This window comes from Stigmatopora argus, chromosome 3, assembly GCF_051989625.1.
Source record: "Stigmatopora argus isolate UIUO_Sarg chromosome 3, RoL_Sarg_1.0, whole genome shotgun sequence".
Lineage (NCBI taxonomy): Eukaryota > Metazoa > Chordata > Actinopteri > Syngnathiformes > Syngnathidae > Stigmatopora > Stigmatopora argus.
In genome coordinates, this window is record NC_135389.1 from 20,532,639 (window position 1) to 20,547,271 (window position 14,633).

Genomic DNA, 14,633 nt, shown 5'->3' on the forward strand with positions numbered 1-14,633 from the left:
ACTAAAAGTGGTTATGTTTCACGGTTCGTTTGCTAGGTTGCTAATGCTAAAAACAGTGAAAACCTTGTCATTTTTGTTTTTCTTTTACTGTACGTGTTTTGGTTCTGTGCCAAAATTTAAGCCACCTTCAGATGTTGAACACTACAAAATCCATCAAGCATCGAAACTCGATTAAATTACCATTGTCGAAGCATGCTTAGTGGTCATGTTTCACGATTCGTTTGCTAGGTTGCTAATGCTAACAACAGTGAAAACTTCTAAGTTTTGTTTTTCTTTTACTGTACGTGTTTGGTTCTGTGCCGAAAAATAGCTGGAGATGGTCGTTTAAAGCTTCAACTGCCTTTGCAACGTGGGTTTAGTACTAGCCGTTAGCGCTAAGTTAGCGATAGTGGGTTGCTACAACTTCACACAAGTTTTTTTTATTCATCTGCACAGACCACCAATTTATACTCAACCGGTTGCACTTTGCAACGTGGGTTTAGCACTAGCCGTTAGCGCTAAGTTAGCGATAGCGGCTTCCTATAACGTTTTCACTCAAGTATTTTTGGGGTTGTTTTGAGGGAGCGTAGATTTTTACTTGAGCATTTCAAAAATAAGTTCTACCCTTTACTCGGTTAGACTGACCTACATTTTTGTCCCTTCTGTTTATATTGTCTATTTTGGGGGGAAACTGTTTGTTTTAAGTGATGAAAAGTGTGAGTCACACACTGTCTCACATGGCCTTGTTTTAACTTTCAAATGTAGCCACGAGTTAGACTCAAATAGCCCAATCAAAGGCAAGCACGATTTGGAAGAAAAGTTTTCAATTTGACACTTTTTACATGTTGCTCATAGGAAATGTAAAGTGGCCTCATTTCAGTTATTAAGGAACTTCAATATGCATTATTTTTAATTACTGGGGCAAACTTTTCTTCATTTTCTGTCGTTCTAAAAATAGGCCATTCCTGAATTTGGTTTGGCAAATATCTGACGTTTGATTTTTTTTTTCAAAAATTTAATTCAGAGAAGTTATCCACAGACTGTTTAGTTTTTTTTAACTTTTACTTGAAGCAATTTTTAGTTTTTAGTTTTACTATTTTTTAAACTTTTACTTGAAACATTTTTTTAAAACTTTAACTTCAAGCAATTTTTATTTTTCTAACTTTTACTTAAAGCATTTTTTTTAACTTTTACTTGAATCATTCTTTTGCATTTTTTAAACTTTTACTTGAAACAGTTTTTTAAACTCTTACTTCAAGCAAGTTTTGTTATTCTAACTTTTATTTAAATCATTTTTTTACTTTCACTTGAAGCATTCTTTTGTATTTTTTTAAACTTTTACTTCAAACATTATTTTTTACTTTTGCTTCAAGCATTTTTTGTTTTTCTAACTCTTACTTAAAGCATTTTTTGTATTTTTACTTGAAGCATTCTTTTGTATTTTTTAAACTTTTACATCAAACATTTTATCATTTTTTTCTATCACTTCAAGCAATTTTTGTTTTTCCAACTTTTACTTGAAGATTTTTTAAAAAAAAATTTAAACTAATACTTGAAGCATTTTTTTTTAAAACTTATACTTCAAGCAATTCTAAGTACCAACATCGTTATGTCAAAAATTTTAGGGGACCCTCTCCCCACCTCTGTCTCCACCGCCAAGTAAATCCCCCCCACCTCCCACTTAAAGGTCTCGCCCAATTCCCGCTCTACGTTTAGACGCGTGATCGGCTTTGTAGTCCCGTCACCCTCCGCGCGCATTAAACAAAACACACGGATGTCGACCTTGACAGCCGGTCATCAATAGGATTCGCATCACCGACCCCCAAACAGAGAAGAAATAATCTAACGATCCTCTTATCCACTGCACCTAACATACCTCCACCGACATCCTCTTATCAAATGACCACCTGTCGATCCGTGCCCGCAATATACGCCGCATCTACGCGGAGGCCGCGGTCCCACCTCCACCTATTGGGTCACGCGGAGGCAAAGCCGCGTTTGATGGGAGTTTAAAGTGACAGATCGCAGGCTTGGCCTCTGGTGACACAGCCAAATGGCCACTGGTATTAACAGAGTCGCCTTGGCTCGGCTTATTTGTGAGTTTCTTGGCTTTTTGTTGGCGTTTCTTGGCGATGGCGGCAGCCCGGGTGTCGACTCGACACCTCTTGCATTGACAAGGTGTTTATTAGCTCCCTGTTGACGGCGACCATGACACCCATGGCAATTATGTTGTTTATTTTTCTGACACAACTCGACTCTATTGTGTAAAGGTTTGTCTGGGGGGATATGGCTACGGTTGTTTTCAGGATGTGCTACACTTTTTTCTAGCGGTGACGTTATGTTTATCTAAAAAAAATATTGGTTGAGAACTTCAATAACTGTCTTTTTTGCAGTTTCTCCCGAACTAGGAAAAAATACCTATAACGGTCAATTATTATCGAAACTGAATACAGCTATACTTTTCTGGGTATAATGAATACCTGTCAACTTGTGCTTTTCCCGTATTTTATACGTTTTTTGATAACTTCAAATTGTGTACGCCGTATAACAACTTTTTTTAAGTACGTGATTTTTTTAAGTACGTTTTTTTGTAAAACCGATCTCGTTTTACCCATTTTGGCGCTAATTCGGATCGTCTCGGTCACTAGTATCAGACGAATACGTCATCATCGACTGCTAATATTGTCACGCTTTAAGCACTTTAATTCACTTTCTAAATGTAGCCGTCCACTTTGGAGAAAATTTTAGACTTTTACGTGCGCCCTATGTGAGTAAGTATGTGGCGCGTTGCATTTGTGCGTTTTTTTTATCGCTTAATAAGGGGAATTGCAATCATTAATAAGGGAAGCAATTGGCCGAAGTTGACAGGGATGATAATGTCTTTAAAATTTATGGCTCATTACCAATGTTTTTGTTTGTAAAAGATAAAGGGTTATGTGAAGCATGTTCTAAGAAATCAAAACATGAGGAAAAAAACATGTTTCGACTTGTGGTGTTGATATTTATAAGGTTCTATAGTGATGGAATCTTATTTTGGTAATGTTCGGATTGTATGATTGAAGTAAACAGCTAAAAATGAGCAAAAATTAGACAGTTTTTCATTGTTTCAATTATGCAGAGTTTCTAAATTGCCGTCGACAATTAACACTTGTCAATTAAACTCTGAATGTTTGACGACTGTACACGTCAATCACGTTTTTCAGCAATCAAATGAACGAGTAACAGTATTTAACTGTGAATCAAGTTTGGAAAAAACTATTTTGGTACCGTATTTTCACGACTATAAGGCGCTCTTGAATTTTCTCCAAAATAGACAGGGCGCCTTATAATCCAGTGTGCTTTATATATGGAAAACAATTAAAATGTGTCATTCATTGAGGGTGCGCCTTACAATGCGGTGCGCCTTATAGTCGTGATATATATATATATACACACAGACGCTCCCCTACTTACGAACATTCAACTTACGAACAACGGTACATACGAACATGTCTGCAAATTGCGTTTAAGTCCAAAAACGTTCGCAAGTCCAATTTTGTATTTCGCGCCTTTTTCGGAGTAGTACTTCTTTCCGCCGCTAATACCGACGCCTGGCGCTGTGAGAGCTCAGCTCACCCAGCATCTACCTTCTTCTTCGTTGCAATGCGGAAGTGCGTGAATGTATCTCCAGTGTGCAAAGAACCTTTTTCATTTGCATCATTAAATATCTCATGCATCCAATATTGAATATGGTTGGTAAAAAGCTAAAGGCTTCTATTGAGGGAGTTGCAAGGAAGAGGCAAGCCATTTCATTTGAAACGAGTGGCAATAATAACGAAGCTTGATGCGCGTGAGAGTGGTGAGCGTTTCACGGGCATTGAATGGTTCGACCGTCAGTACCATTTATAAACAGAAAGATCGAGCAGCAGGACCCAAATATTGAACGTTGCACAAAGTTTGCAAATCAATTGAATGATGCCATACAGTGCTACCGCATCATTTATGATGAAAAAAAGAAGAAAACTGTGCAATCGTCATTAGGTCGCTTCTTTTTTTCTTAAAAAACGACAGAGTATGGTAAGGCTTTTTATTTCTTAAAAAACGACATAGTATAGTAAGGCTGTTTTTCTTAAAAAACGACATAGTATAGAAAGGCTTTTTTGCTTAAAAAACGACATAGTATAGTAAGGCTTTTTTTCCCTAAAAAACGACATAGTATAGTAAGGCTGTTTTTTCTCCTAAAAAACATCGTATAGTAAGCTTTTTTTTCTTAAAAAACGACATAGTATAGTAAGGCTATTTTTCTTAAAAAACGAAATAGTATAGTAAGTCTTTTTTTCTTGAAAAACAACATAGTATAGTAAGGCTTTTTTTCTTAAAAAACGACATAGTATAGTAAGACTTTTTTTCCCCTAAAAAACAACATAGTATAGTAAGGCTTTTTTTCCCTAAAAAACGACATAGTATAGTAAGGCTTTTTTTTCTTAAAAAACGACATAGTATAGTAAGGCTTTTTTTCTTAAAAAAACGACATAGTATAGTAAGGCTTTTTTTTCTTAAAAAACAACATAGTATAGTAAGGCTGTTTTTCTTAAAAAACGACATAGTATAGTAAGGCTGTTTTTCTTAAAAACGACATAGTATAGTAAGTCTTTTTTTCTTAAAAAACGACATAGTATAGTAAGGCTTTTTTTTCTTAAAAAACGACATAGTATAGTAAGGCTTTTTTCCCTAAAAAACAACATAGTATAGTAAGGCTTTTTTTCCCTAAAAAACGACATAGTATTGTAAGGCTTTTTTTCCCTAAAAAACAACATAGTATAGTAAGGCTTTTTTTCTTAAAAAAACGACATAGTATAGTAAGGCTTTTTTTCTTAAAAAACGACATAGTATAGTAAGGCTTTTTTTTCCAAAAAAACGACATAGTATAGTAAGGCTGTTTTTCTTAAAAACGACATAGTATAGTAAGGCTATTTTTTCTTAAAAAACGACCTAGTATAGTAAGGCTTTTTTTCCCTAAAAACGACATAGTATAGTAAGGCTTTTTTTCCCTAAAAAATGACATAGTATAGTAAGGCTTCTTTTTCTAAAAAACAACATAGTATAGTAAGGCTTTTTTTCTTAAAAACAACATAGTATATTTAAGGCTATTTTTCTTAAAAAACGACAGAGTATGGTAAGGCTTTTTATTTCTTAAAAAACGACATAGTATAGTAAGGCTGTTTTTCTTAAAAAACGACATAGTATAGTAAGGCTTTTTTTCTTAAAAAACGACATAGTATAGTAAGGCTTTTTTTCCCTAAAAAACGACATAGTATAGTAAGGCTTTTTTTCCCTAAAAAACAACATAGTATAGTAAGGCTTTTTTTCTTAAAAAACAACATAGTATAGTAAGGCTTTTTTTCAAAAAAAAACGACATAGTATAGTAAGGCTTTTTTTCTTAAAAAACGACATAGTATAGTAAGGCTTTTTTTCCCTAAAAAACGACATAGTATAGTAAGGCTGTTTTTTCTCCTAAAAAACATCGTATAGTAAGCTTTTTTTTCTTAAAAAACGACATAGTATAGTAAGGCTATTTTTCTTAAAAAACGAAATAGTATAGTAAGTCTTTTTTTCTTGAAAAACAACATAGTATAGTAAGGCTTTTTTTCTTAAAAAACGACATAGTATAGTAAGACTTTTTTTCCCCTAAAAAACAACATAGTATAGTAAGGCTTTTTTTCCCTAAAAAACGACATAGTATAGTAAGGCTTTTTTTTCTTAAAAAACGACATAGTATAGTAAGGCTTTTTTTCTTAAAAAAACGACATAGTATAGTAAGGCTTTTTTTTCTTAAAAAACAACATAGTATAGTAAGGCTGTTTTTCTTAAAAAACGACATAGTATAGTAAGGCTGTTTTTCTTAAAAACGACATAGTATAGTAAGTCTTTTTTTCTTAAAAAACGACATAGTATAGTAAGGCTTTTTTTTCTTAAAAAACGACATAGTATAGTAAGGCTTTTTTCCCTAAAAAACAACATAGTATAGTAAGGCTTTTTTTCCCTAAAAAACGACATAGTATTGTAAGGCTTTTTTTCCCTAAAAAACGACATAGTATAGTAAGGCTTTTTTTTCTTAAAAAAACGACATAGTATAGTAAGGCTTTTTTTTCTTAAAAAACAACATAGTATAGTAAGGCTGTTTTTCTTAAAAAACGACATAGTATAGTAAGGCTGTTTTTCTTAAAAACGACATAGTATAGTAAGTCTTTTTTTCTTAAAAAACGACATAGTATAGTAAGGCTTTTTTTTCTTAAAAAACGACATAGTATAGTAAGGCTTTTTTCCCTAAAAAACAACATAGTATAGTAAGGCTTTTTTTCCCTAAAAAACGACATAGTATTGTAAGGCTTTTTTTCCCTAAAAAACGACATAGTATAGTAAGGCTTTTTTTCTTAAAAAAACGACATAGTATAGTAAGGCTTTTTTTCTTAAAAAACGACATAGTATAGTAAGGCTTTTTTTTCCAAAAAAACGACATAGTATAGTAAGGCTGTTTTTCTTAAAAACGACATAGTATAGTAAGGCTATTTTTTCTTAAAAAACGACCTAGTATAGTAAGGCTTTTTTTCCCTAAAAACGACATAGTATAGTAAGGCTTTTTTTCCCTAAAAAATGACATAGTATAGTAAGGCTTCTTTTTCTAAAAAAACAATAGTATAGTAAGGCTTTTTTTCTTAAAAAACAACATAGTATATTTAAGGCTATTTTTCTTAAAAAAACGACATAGTATAGTAAGGCTGTTTTTCTTAAAAAACGACATAGTATAGTAAGGCTTTTTTTCTTAAAAAACGACATAGTATAGTAAGGCTTTTTTTCCCTAAAAAACGACATAGTATAGTAAGGCTTTTTTCCCCTAAAAAACGACATAGTATAGTAAGGCTTTTTTTTCCTAAAAAAATGACATAGTATAGTAAGGCTTTTTTTGCCTAAAAAACGACATAGTATAGTAAGGCTTTTTTTCCCTAAAAAACGACATAGTATAGTAAGGCTTTTTTTCCTAAAAAACAACATAGTATAGTAAGGCTTTTTTTCTTAAAAAACAACATAGTATAGTAAGGCTTTTTTTCCCAAAAAAACGACATAGTATAGTAAGGCTTTTTTTTCCTAAAAAAACGACATAGTATAGTAAGGCTTTTTTTCTTAAAAAACGATATAGTATAGTAAGGCTTTTTTTCTTAAAAAACGACATAATATAGTAAGTCTTTTTTTCTTAAAAAACGACATAGTATGGTAAGGCTTTTTATTTCTTAAAAAATGACATAGTATAGTAAGGCTGTTTTTCTTAAAAACGACATAGTATAGTAAGGCTTTTTTTCTTAAAAAACGACATAGTATAGTAAGGCTTTTTTTCCCTAAAAAACAACATAGTATAGTAAGGCTTTTTTTCCCTAAAAAACGACATAGTATTGTAAGGCTTTTTTTCCCTAAAAAACGACATAGTATAGTAAGGCTTTTTTTCTTAAAAAAACGACATAGTATAGTAAGGCTTTTTTTCTTAAAAAACGACATAGTATAGTAAGGCTTTTTTTCCAAAAAAACGACATAGTATAGTAAGGCTGTTTTTCTTAAAAACGACATAGTATAGTAAGGCTATTTTTTCTTAAAAAACGACCTAGTATAGTAAGGCTTTTTTTCCCTAAAAACGACATAGTATAGTAAGGCTTTTTTTCCCTAAAAAATGACATAGTATAGTAAGGCTTCTTTTTCTAAAAAACAACATAGTATAGTAAGGCTTTTTTTCTTAAAAAACAACATAGTATATTTAAGGCTATTTTTCTTAAAAAACGACAGAGTATGGTAAGGCTTTTTATTTCTTAAAAAAACGACATAGTATAGTAAGGCTGTTTTTCTTAAAAAACGACATAGTATAGTAAGGCTTTTTTTCTTAAAAAACGACATAGTATAGTAAGGCTTTTTTTCCCTAAAAAACGACATAGTATAGTAAGGCTTTTTTCCCCTAAAAAACGACATAGTATAGTAAGGCTTTTTTTTCCTAAAAAAATGACAGTATAGTAAGGCTTTTTTTGCCTAAAAAACGACATAGTATAGTAAGGCTTTTTTCCCTAAAAAACGACATAGTATAGTAAGGCTTTTTTTCTTAAAAAACAACATAGTATAGTAAGGCTTTTTTTCCCCAAAAAACGACATAGTATAGTAAGGCTTTTTTTCCTAAAAAAACGACATAGTATAGTAAGGCTTTTTTTCTTAAAAAACGACATAGTATAGTAAGGCTTTTTTTCTTAAAAAACGACATAATATAGTAAGTCTTTTTTTCTTAAAAAACGACATAGTATGGTAAGGCTTTTTATTTCTTAAAAAATGACATAGTATAGTAAGGCTGTTTTTCTTAAAAAACGACATAGTATAGTGAGGCTTTTTTTCTTAAAAAACGACATAGTATAGTAAGGCTTTTTTTCCCTAAAAAACGACATAGTATAGTAAGGCTTTTTTTCTTAAAAAACGACATAGTATAGTAAGGCTGTTTTTTCTCCTAAAAAACATCGTATAGTAAGGCTTTTTTTTCTTAAAAAACGACATAGTATAGTAAATCTTTTTTTCTTAAAAAACGACATAGTATAGTAAGGCTTTTTTTCCCCTAAAAAACAACATAGTATAGTAAGGCTTTTTTTCTTAAAAAACGACATAGTATAGTAAGACTTTTTTTCCCCTAAAAAACGACATAGTATAGTAAGGCTTTTTTTCCCTAAAAAACGACATAGTATAGTAAGGCTTTTTTTCCTAAAAAACAACATAGTATAGTAAGGCTTTTTTTCTTAAAAAACAACATAGTATAGTAAGGCTTTTTTTTCTTAAAAAACGACATAGTATAGTAAGGCTTTTTTCCCTAAAAAACAACATAGTATAGTAAGGCTTTTTTTCCCTAAAAAACGACATAGTATTGTAAGGCTTTTTTTCCCTAAAAAACGACATAGTATAGTAAGGCTTTTTTTCTTAAAAAAACGACATAGTATAGTAAGGCTTTTTTTCCAAAAAAACGACATAGTATAGTAAGGCTGTTTTTCTTAAAAACGACATAGTATAGTAAGGCTATTTTTTCTTAAAAAACGACCTAGTATAGTAAGGCTTTTTTTCCCTAAAAACGACATAGTATAGTAAGGCTTTTTTTCCCTAAAAAATGACATAGTATAGTAAGGCTTCTTTTTCTAAAAAAACAACATAGTATAGTAAGGCTTTTTTTCTTAAAAAACAACATAGTATATTTAAGGCTATTTTTCTTAAAAAACGACAGAGTATGGTAAGGCTTTTTATTTCTTAAAAAAACGACATAGTATAGTAAGGCTGTTTTTCTTAAAAAACGACATAGTATAGTAAGGCTTTTTTTCTTAAAAAACGACATAGTATAGTAAGGCTTTTTTTCCCTAAAAAACGACATAGTATAGTAAGGCTTTTTTCCCCTAAAAAACGACATAGTATAGTAAGGCTTTTTTTTCCTAAAAAAATGACATAGTATAGTAAGGCTTTTTTTGCCTAAAAAACGACATAGTATAGTAAGGCTTTTTTTTCCCTAAAAAACGACATAGTATAGTAAGGCTTTTTTTCCTAAAAAACAACATAGTATAGTAAGGCTTTTTTTCTTAAAAAACAACATTGTATAGTAAGGCTTTTTTTCCCCAAAAAACGACATAGTATAGTAAGGCTTTTTTTTCCTAAAAAAACGACATAGTATAGTAAGGCTTTTTTTCTTAAAAAACGACATAGTATAGTAAGGCTTTTTTTCTTAAAAAACGACATAATATAGTAAGTCTTTTTTTCTTAAAAAACGACATAGTATGGTAAGGCTTTTTATTTCTTAAAAAATGACATAGTATAGTAAGGCTGTTTTTCTTAAAAACGACATAGTATAGTAAGGCTTTTTTTCTTAAAAAACGACATAGTATAGTAAGGCTTTTTTCCCTAAAAAACAACATAGTATAGTAAGGCTTTTTTCCCTAAAAAACAACATAGTATTGTAAGGCTTTTTTTCCCTAAAAAACGACATAGTATAGTAAGGCTTTTTTTCTTAAAAAAACGACATAGTATAGTAAGGCTTTTTTTCTTAAAAAACGACATAGTATAGTAAGGCTTTTTTTCCAAAAAAACGACATAGTATAGTAAGGCTGTTTTTCTTAAAAACGACATAGTATAGTAAGGCTATTTTTTCTTAAAAAACGACCTAGTATAGTAAGGCTTTTTTTCCCTAAAAACGACATAGTATAGTAAGGCTTTTTTTCCCTAAAAAATGACATAGTATAGTAAGGCTTTTTTTCCCTAAAAAACGACATAGTATAGTAAGGCTTTTTTTCTTAAAAAACGACATAGTATAGTAAGGCTGTTTTTTCTCCTAAAAAACATCGTATAGTAAGGCTTTTTTTTCTTAAAAAACGACATAGTATAGTAAGGCTATTTTTCTTAAAAAACGAAATAGTATAGTAAGTCTTTTTTTCTTAAAAAACGACATAGTATAGTAAGGCTTTTTTTCCCCTAAAAAACAACATAGTATAGTAAGGCTTTTTTTCTTAAAAAACGACATAGTATAGTAAGACTTTTTTTCCCCTAAAAAACGACATAGTATAGTAAGGCTTTTTTTCTTAAAAAACGACATAGTATAGTAAGGCTGTTTTTTCTCCTAAAAAACATCGTATAGTAAGGCTTTTTTTTCTTAAAAAACGACATAGTATAGTAAGGCTATTTTTCTTAAAAAACGAAATAGTATAGTAAGTCTTTTTTTCTTAAAAAACGACATAGTATAGTAAGGCTTTTTTTCCCCTAAAAAACAACATAGTATAGTAAGGCTTTTTTTCTTAAAAAACGACATAGTATAGTAAGACTTTTTTTCCCCTAAAAAACGACATAGTATAGTAAGGCTTTTTTTCCCTAAAAAACGACATAGTATAGTAAGGCTTTTTTTCCTAAAAAACAACATAGTATAGTAAGGCTTTTTTTCTTAAAAAACAACATAGTATAGTAAGGCTTTTTTTTCTTAAAAAACGACATAGTATAGTAAGGCTTTTTTCCCTAAAAAACAACATAGTATAGTAAGGCTTTTTTTCCCTAAAAAACGACATAGTATTGTAAGGCTTTTTTTCCCTAAAAAACGACATAGTATAGTAAGGCTTTTTTTCTTAAAAAAACGACATAGTATAGTAAGGCTTTTTTTCTTAAAAAACGACATAGTATAGTAAGGCTTTTTTTCCAAAAAAACGACATAGTATAGTAAGGCTGTTTTTCTTAAAAACGACATAGTATAGTAAGGCTATTTTTTCTTAAAAAACGACCTAGTATAGTAAGGCTTTTTTTCCCTAAAAACGACATAGTATAGTAAGGCTTTTTTTCCCTAAAAAATGACATAGTATAGTAAGGCTTCTTTTTCTAAAAAAACAACATAGTATAGTAAGGCTTTTTTTCTTAAAAAACAACATAGTATATTTAAGGCTATTTTTCTTAAAAAACGACAGAGTATGGTAAGGCTTTTTATTTCTTAAAAAAACGACATAGTATAGTAAGGCTTTTTTTCTTAAAAAACGACATAGTATAGTAAGGCTTTTTTTCCCTAAAAAACGACATAGTATAGTAAGGCTTTTTTCCCCTAAAAAACGACATAGTATAGTAAGGCTTTTTTTTCCTAAAAAAATGACATAGTATAGTAAGGCTTTTTTTGCCTAAAAAACGACATAGTATAGTAAGGCTTTTTTTCCCTAAAAAACGACATAGTATAGTAAGGCTTTTTTTCCTAAAAAACAACATAGTATAGTAAGGCTTTTTTTCTTAAAAAACAACATAGTATAGTAAGGCTTTTTTTCCCCAAAAAACGACATAGTATAGTAAGGCTTTTTTTTCCTAAAAAAACGACATAGTATAGTAAGGCTTTTTTTCTTAAAAAACGACATAGTATAGTAAGGCTTTTTTTCCCCTAAAAAACAACATAGTATAGTAAGGCTTTTTTTCTTAAAAAACGACATAGTATAGTAAGACTTTTTTTCCCCTAAAAAACGACATAGTATAGTAAGGCTTTTTTTCTTAAAAAACGACATAGTATAGTAAGGCTGTTTTTTCTCCTAAAAAACATCGTATAGTAAGGCTTTTTTTTCTTAAAAAACGACATAGTATAGTAAGGCTATTTTTCTTAAAAAACGAAATAGTATAGTAAGTCTTTTTTTCTTAAAAAACGACATAGTATAGTAAGGCTTTTTTTCCCCTAAAAAACAACATAGTATAGTAAGGCTTTTTTTCTTAAAAAACGACATAGTATAGTAAGACTTTTTTTCCCCTAAAAAACGACATAGTATAGTAAGGCTTTTTTTCCCTAAAAAAACGACATAGTATAGTAAGGCTTTTTTTCCTAAAAAACAACATAGTATAGTAAGGCTTTTTTTCTTAAAAAACAACATAGTATAGTAAGGCTTTTTTTCTTAAAAAACGACATAGTATAGTAAGGCTTTTTTTCCAAAAAAACGACATAGTATAGTAAGGCTGTTTTTCTTAAAAACGACATAGTATAGTAAGGCTATTTTTTCTTAAAAAACGACCTAGTATAGTAAGGCTTTTTTTTCCCTAAAAACGACATAGTATAGTAAGGCTTTTTTTCCCTAAAAAATGACATAGTATAGTAAGGCTTCTTTTTCTAAAAAAACAACATAGTATAGTAAGGCTTTTTTTCTTAAAAAACAACATAGTATATTTAAGGCTATTTTTCTTAAAAAACGACAGAGTATGGTAAGGCTTTTTATTTCTTAAAAAAACGACATAGTATAGTAAGGCTTTTTTTCTTAAAAAACGACATAGTATAGTAAGGCTTTTTTTCCCTAAAAAACGACATAGTATAGTAAGGCTTTTTTCCCCTAAAAAACGACATAGTATAGTAAGGCTTTTTTTTCCTAAAAAAATGACATAGTATAGTAAGGCTTTTTTTGCCTAAAAAACGACATAGTATAGTAAGGCTTTTTTTCCCTAAAAAACGACATAGTATAGTAAGGCTTTTTTTCCTAAAAAACAACATAGTATAGTAAGGCTTTTTTTCTTAAAAAACAACATAGTATAGTAAGGCTTTTTTTCCCCAAAAAACGACATAGTATAGTAAGGCTTTTTTTTCCTAAAAAAACGACATAGTATAGTAAGGCTTTTTTTCTTAAAAAACGACATAATATAGTAAGTCTTTTTTTCTTAAAAAACGACATAGTATATTTAAGGCTATTTTTCTTAAAAAACGACAGAGTATGGTAAGGCTTTTTATTTCTTAAAAAAACGACATAGTATAGTAAGGCTGTTTTTCTTAAAAAACGACATAGTATAGTAAGGCTTTTTTTCTTAAAAAACGACATAGTATAGTAAGGCTTTTTTTCCCTAAAAAACGACATAGTATTGTAAGGCTTTTTTTCCCTAAAAAACGACATAGTATAGTAAGGCTTTTTTTCTTAAAAAAACGACATAGTATAGTAAGGCTTTTTTTCTTAAAAAACGACATAGTATAGTAAGGCTTTTTTTCCAAAAAAACGACATAGTATAGTAAGGCTGTTTTTCTTAAAAACGACATAGTATAGTAAGGCTATTTTTTCTTAAAAAACGACCTAGTATAGTAAGGCTTTTTTTCCCTAAAAACGACATAGTATAGTAAGGCTTTTTTTCCCTAAAAAATGACATAGTATAGTAAGGCTTCTTTTTCTAAAAAAACAACATAGTATAGTAAGGCTTTTTTTCTTAAAAAACAACATAGTATATTTAAGGCTATTTTTCTTAAAAAACGACAGAGTATGGTAAGGCTTTTTATTTCTTAAAAAAACGACATAGTATAGTAAGGCTTTTTTTCTTAAAAAACGACATAGTATAGTAAGGCTTTTTTTCCCTAAAAAACGACATAGTATAGTAAGGCTTTTTTCCCCTAAAAAACGACATAGTATAGTAAGGCTTTTTTTTCCTAAAAAAATGACATAGTATAGTAAGGCTTTTTTTGCCTAAAAAACGACATAGTATAGTAAGGCTTTTTTTCCCTAAAAAACGACATAGTATAGTAAGGCTTTTTTTCCTAAAAAACAACATAGTATAGTAAGGCTTTTTTTCTTAAAAAACAACATAGTATAGTAAGGCTTTTTTTCCCCAAAAAACGACATAGTATAGTAAGGCTTTTTTTTCCTAAAAAAACGACATAGTATAGTAAGGCTTTTTTTCTTAAAAAACGACATAATATAGTAAGTCTTTTTTTCTTAAAAAACGACATAGTATATTTAAGGCTATTTTTCTTAAAAAACGACAGAGTATGGTAAGGCTTTTTATTTCTTAAAAAAACGACATAGTATAGTAAGGCTGTTTTTCTTAAAAAACGACATAGTATAGTAAGGCTTTTTTTCTTAAAAAACGACATAGTATAGTAAGGCTTTTTTTCCCTAAAAAACGACATAGTATAGTAAGGCTTTTTTCCCCTAAAAAACGACATAGTATAGTAAGGCTTTTTTTTCCTAAAAAAATGACAGTATAGTAAGGCTTTTTTTGCCTAAAAAACGACATAGTATAGTAAGGCTTTTTTTCCCTAAAAAACGACATAGTATAGTAAGGCTTTTTTCCCTAAAAAACAACATAGTATAGTAAGGCTTTTTTTCTTAAAAAACAACATAGTATAGTAAGGCTTTTTTTCCCCAAA

General features: G+C 30.0%; 1 protein-coding gene and 1 long non-coding RNA gene across 5 annotated transcripts in view; one reads left to right on the forward strand and one right to left on the reverse strand.

Moving 5' to 3' along the window:
• The window catches only part of lingo1a (leucine rich repeat and Ig domain containing 1a), a 139,734-nt gene that overhangs the window by 88,761 nt on the left and 36,340 nt on the right, over positions 1-14,633 (forward strand). The window lies entirely within an intron of this gene.
• LOC144070931 (uncharacterized) overlaps positions 1-14,633 on the reverse strand; it is a 40,993-nt gene that overhangs the window by 2,876 nt on the left and 23,484 nt on the right. The window lies entirely within an intron of this gene.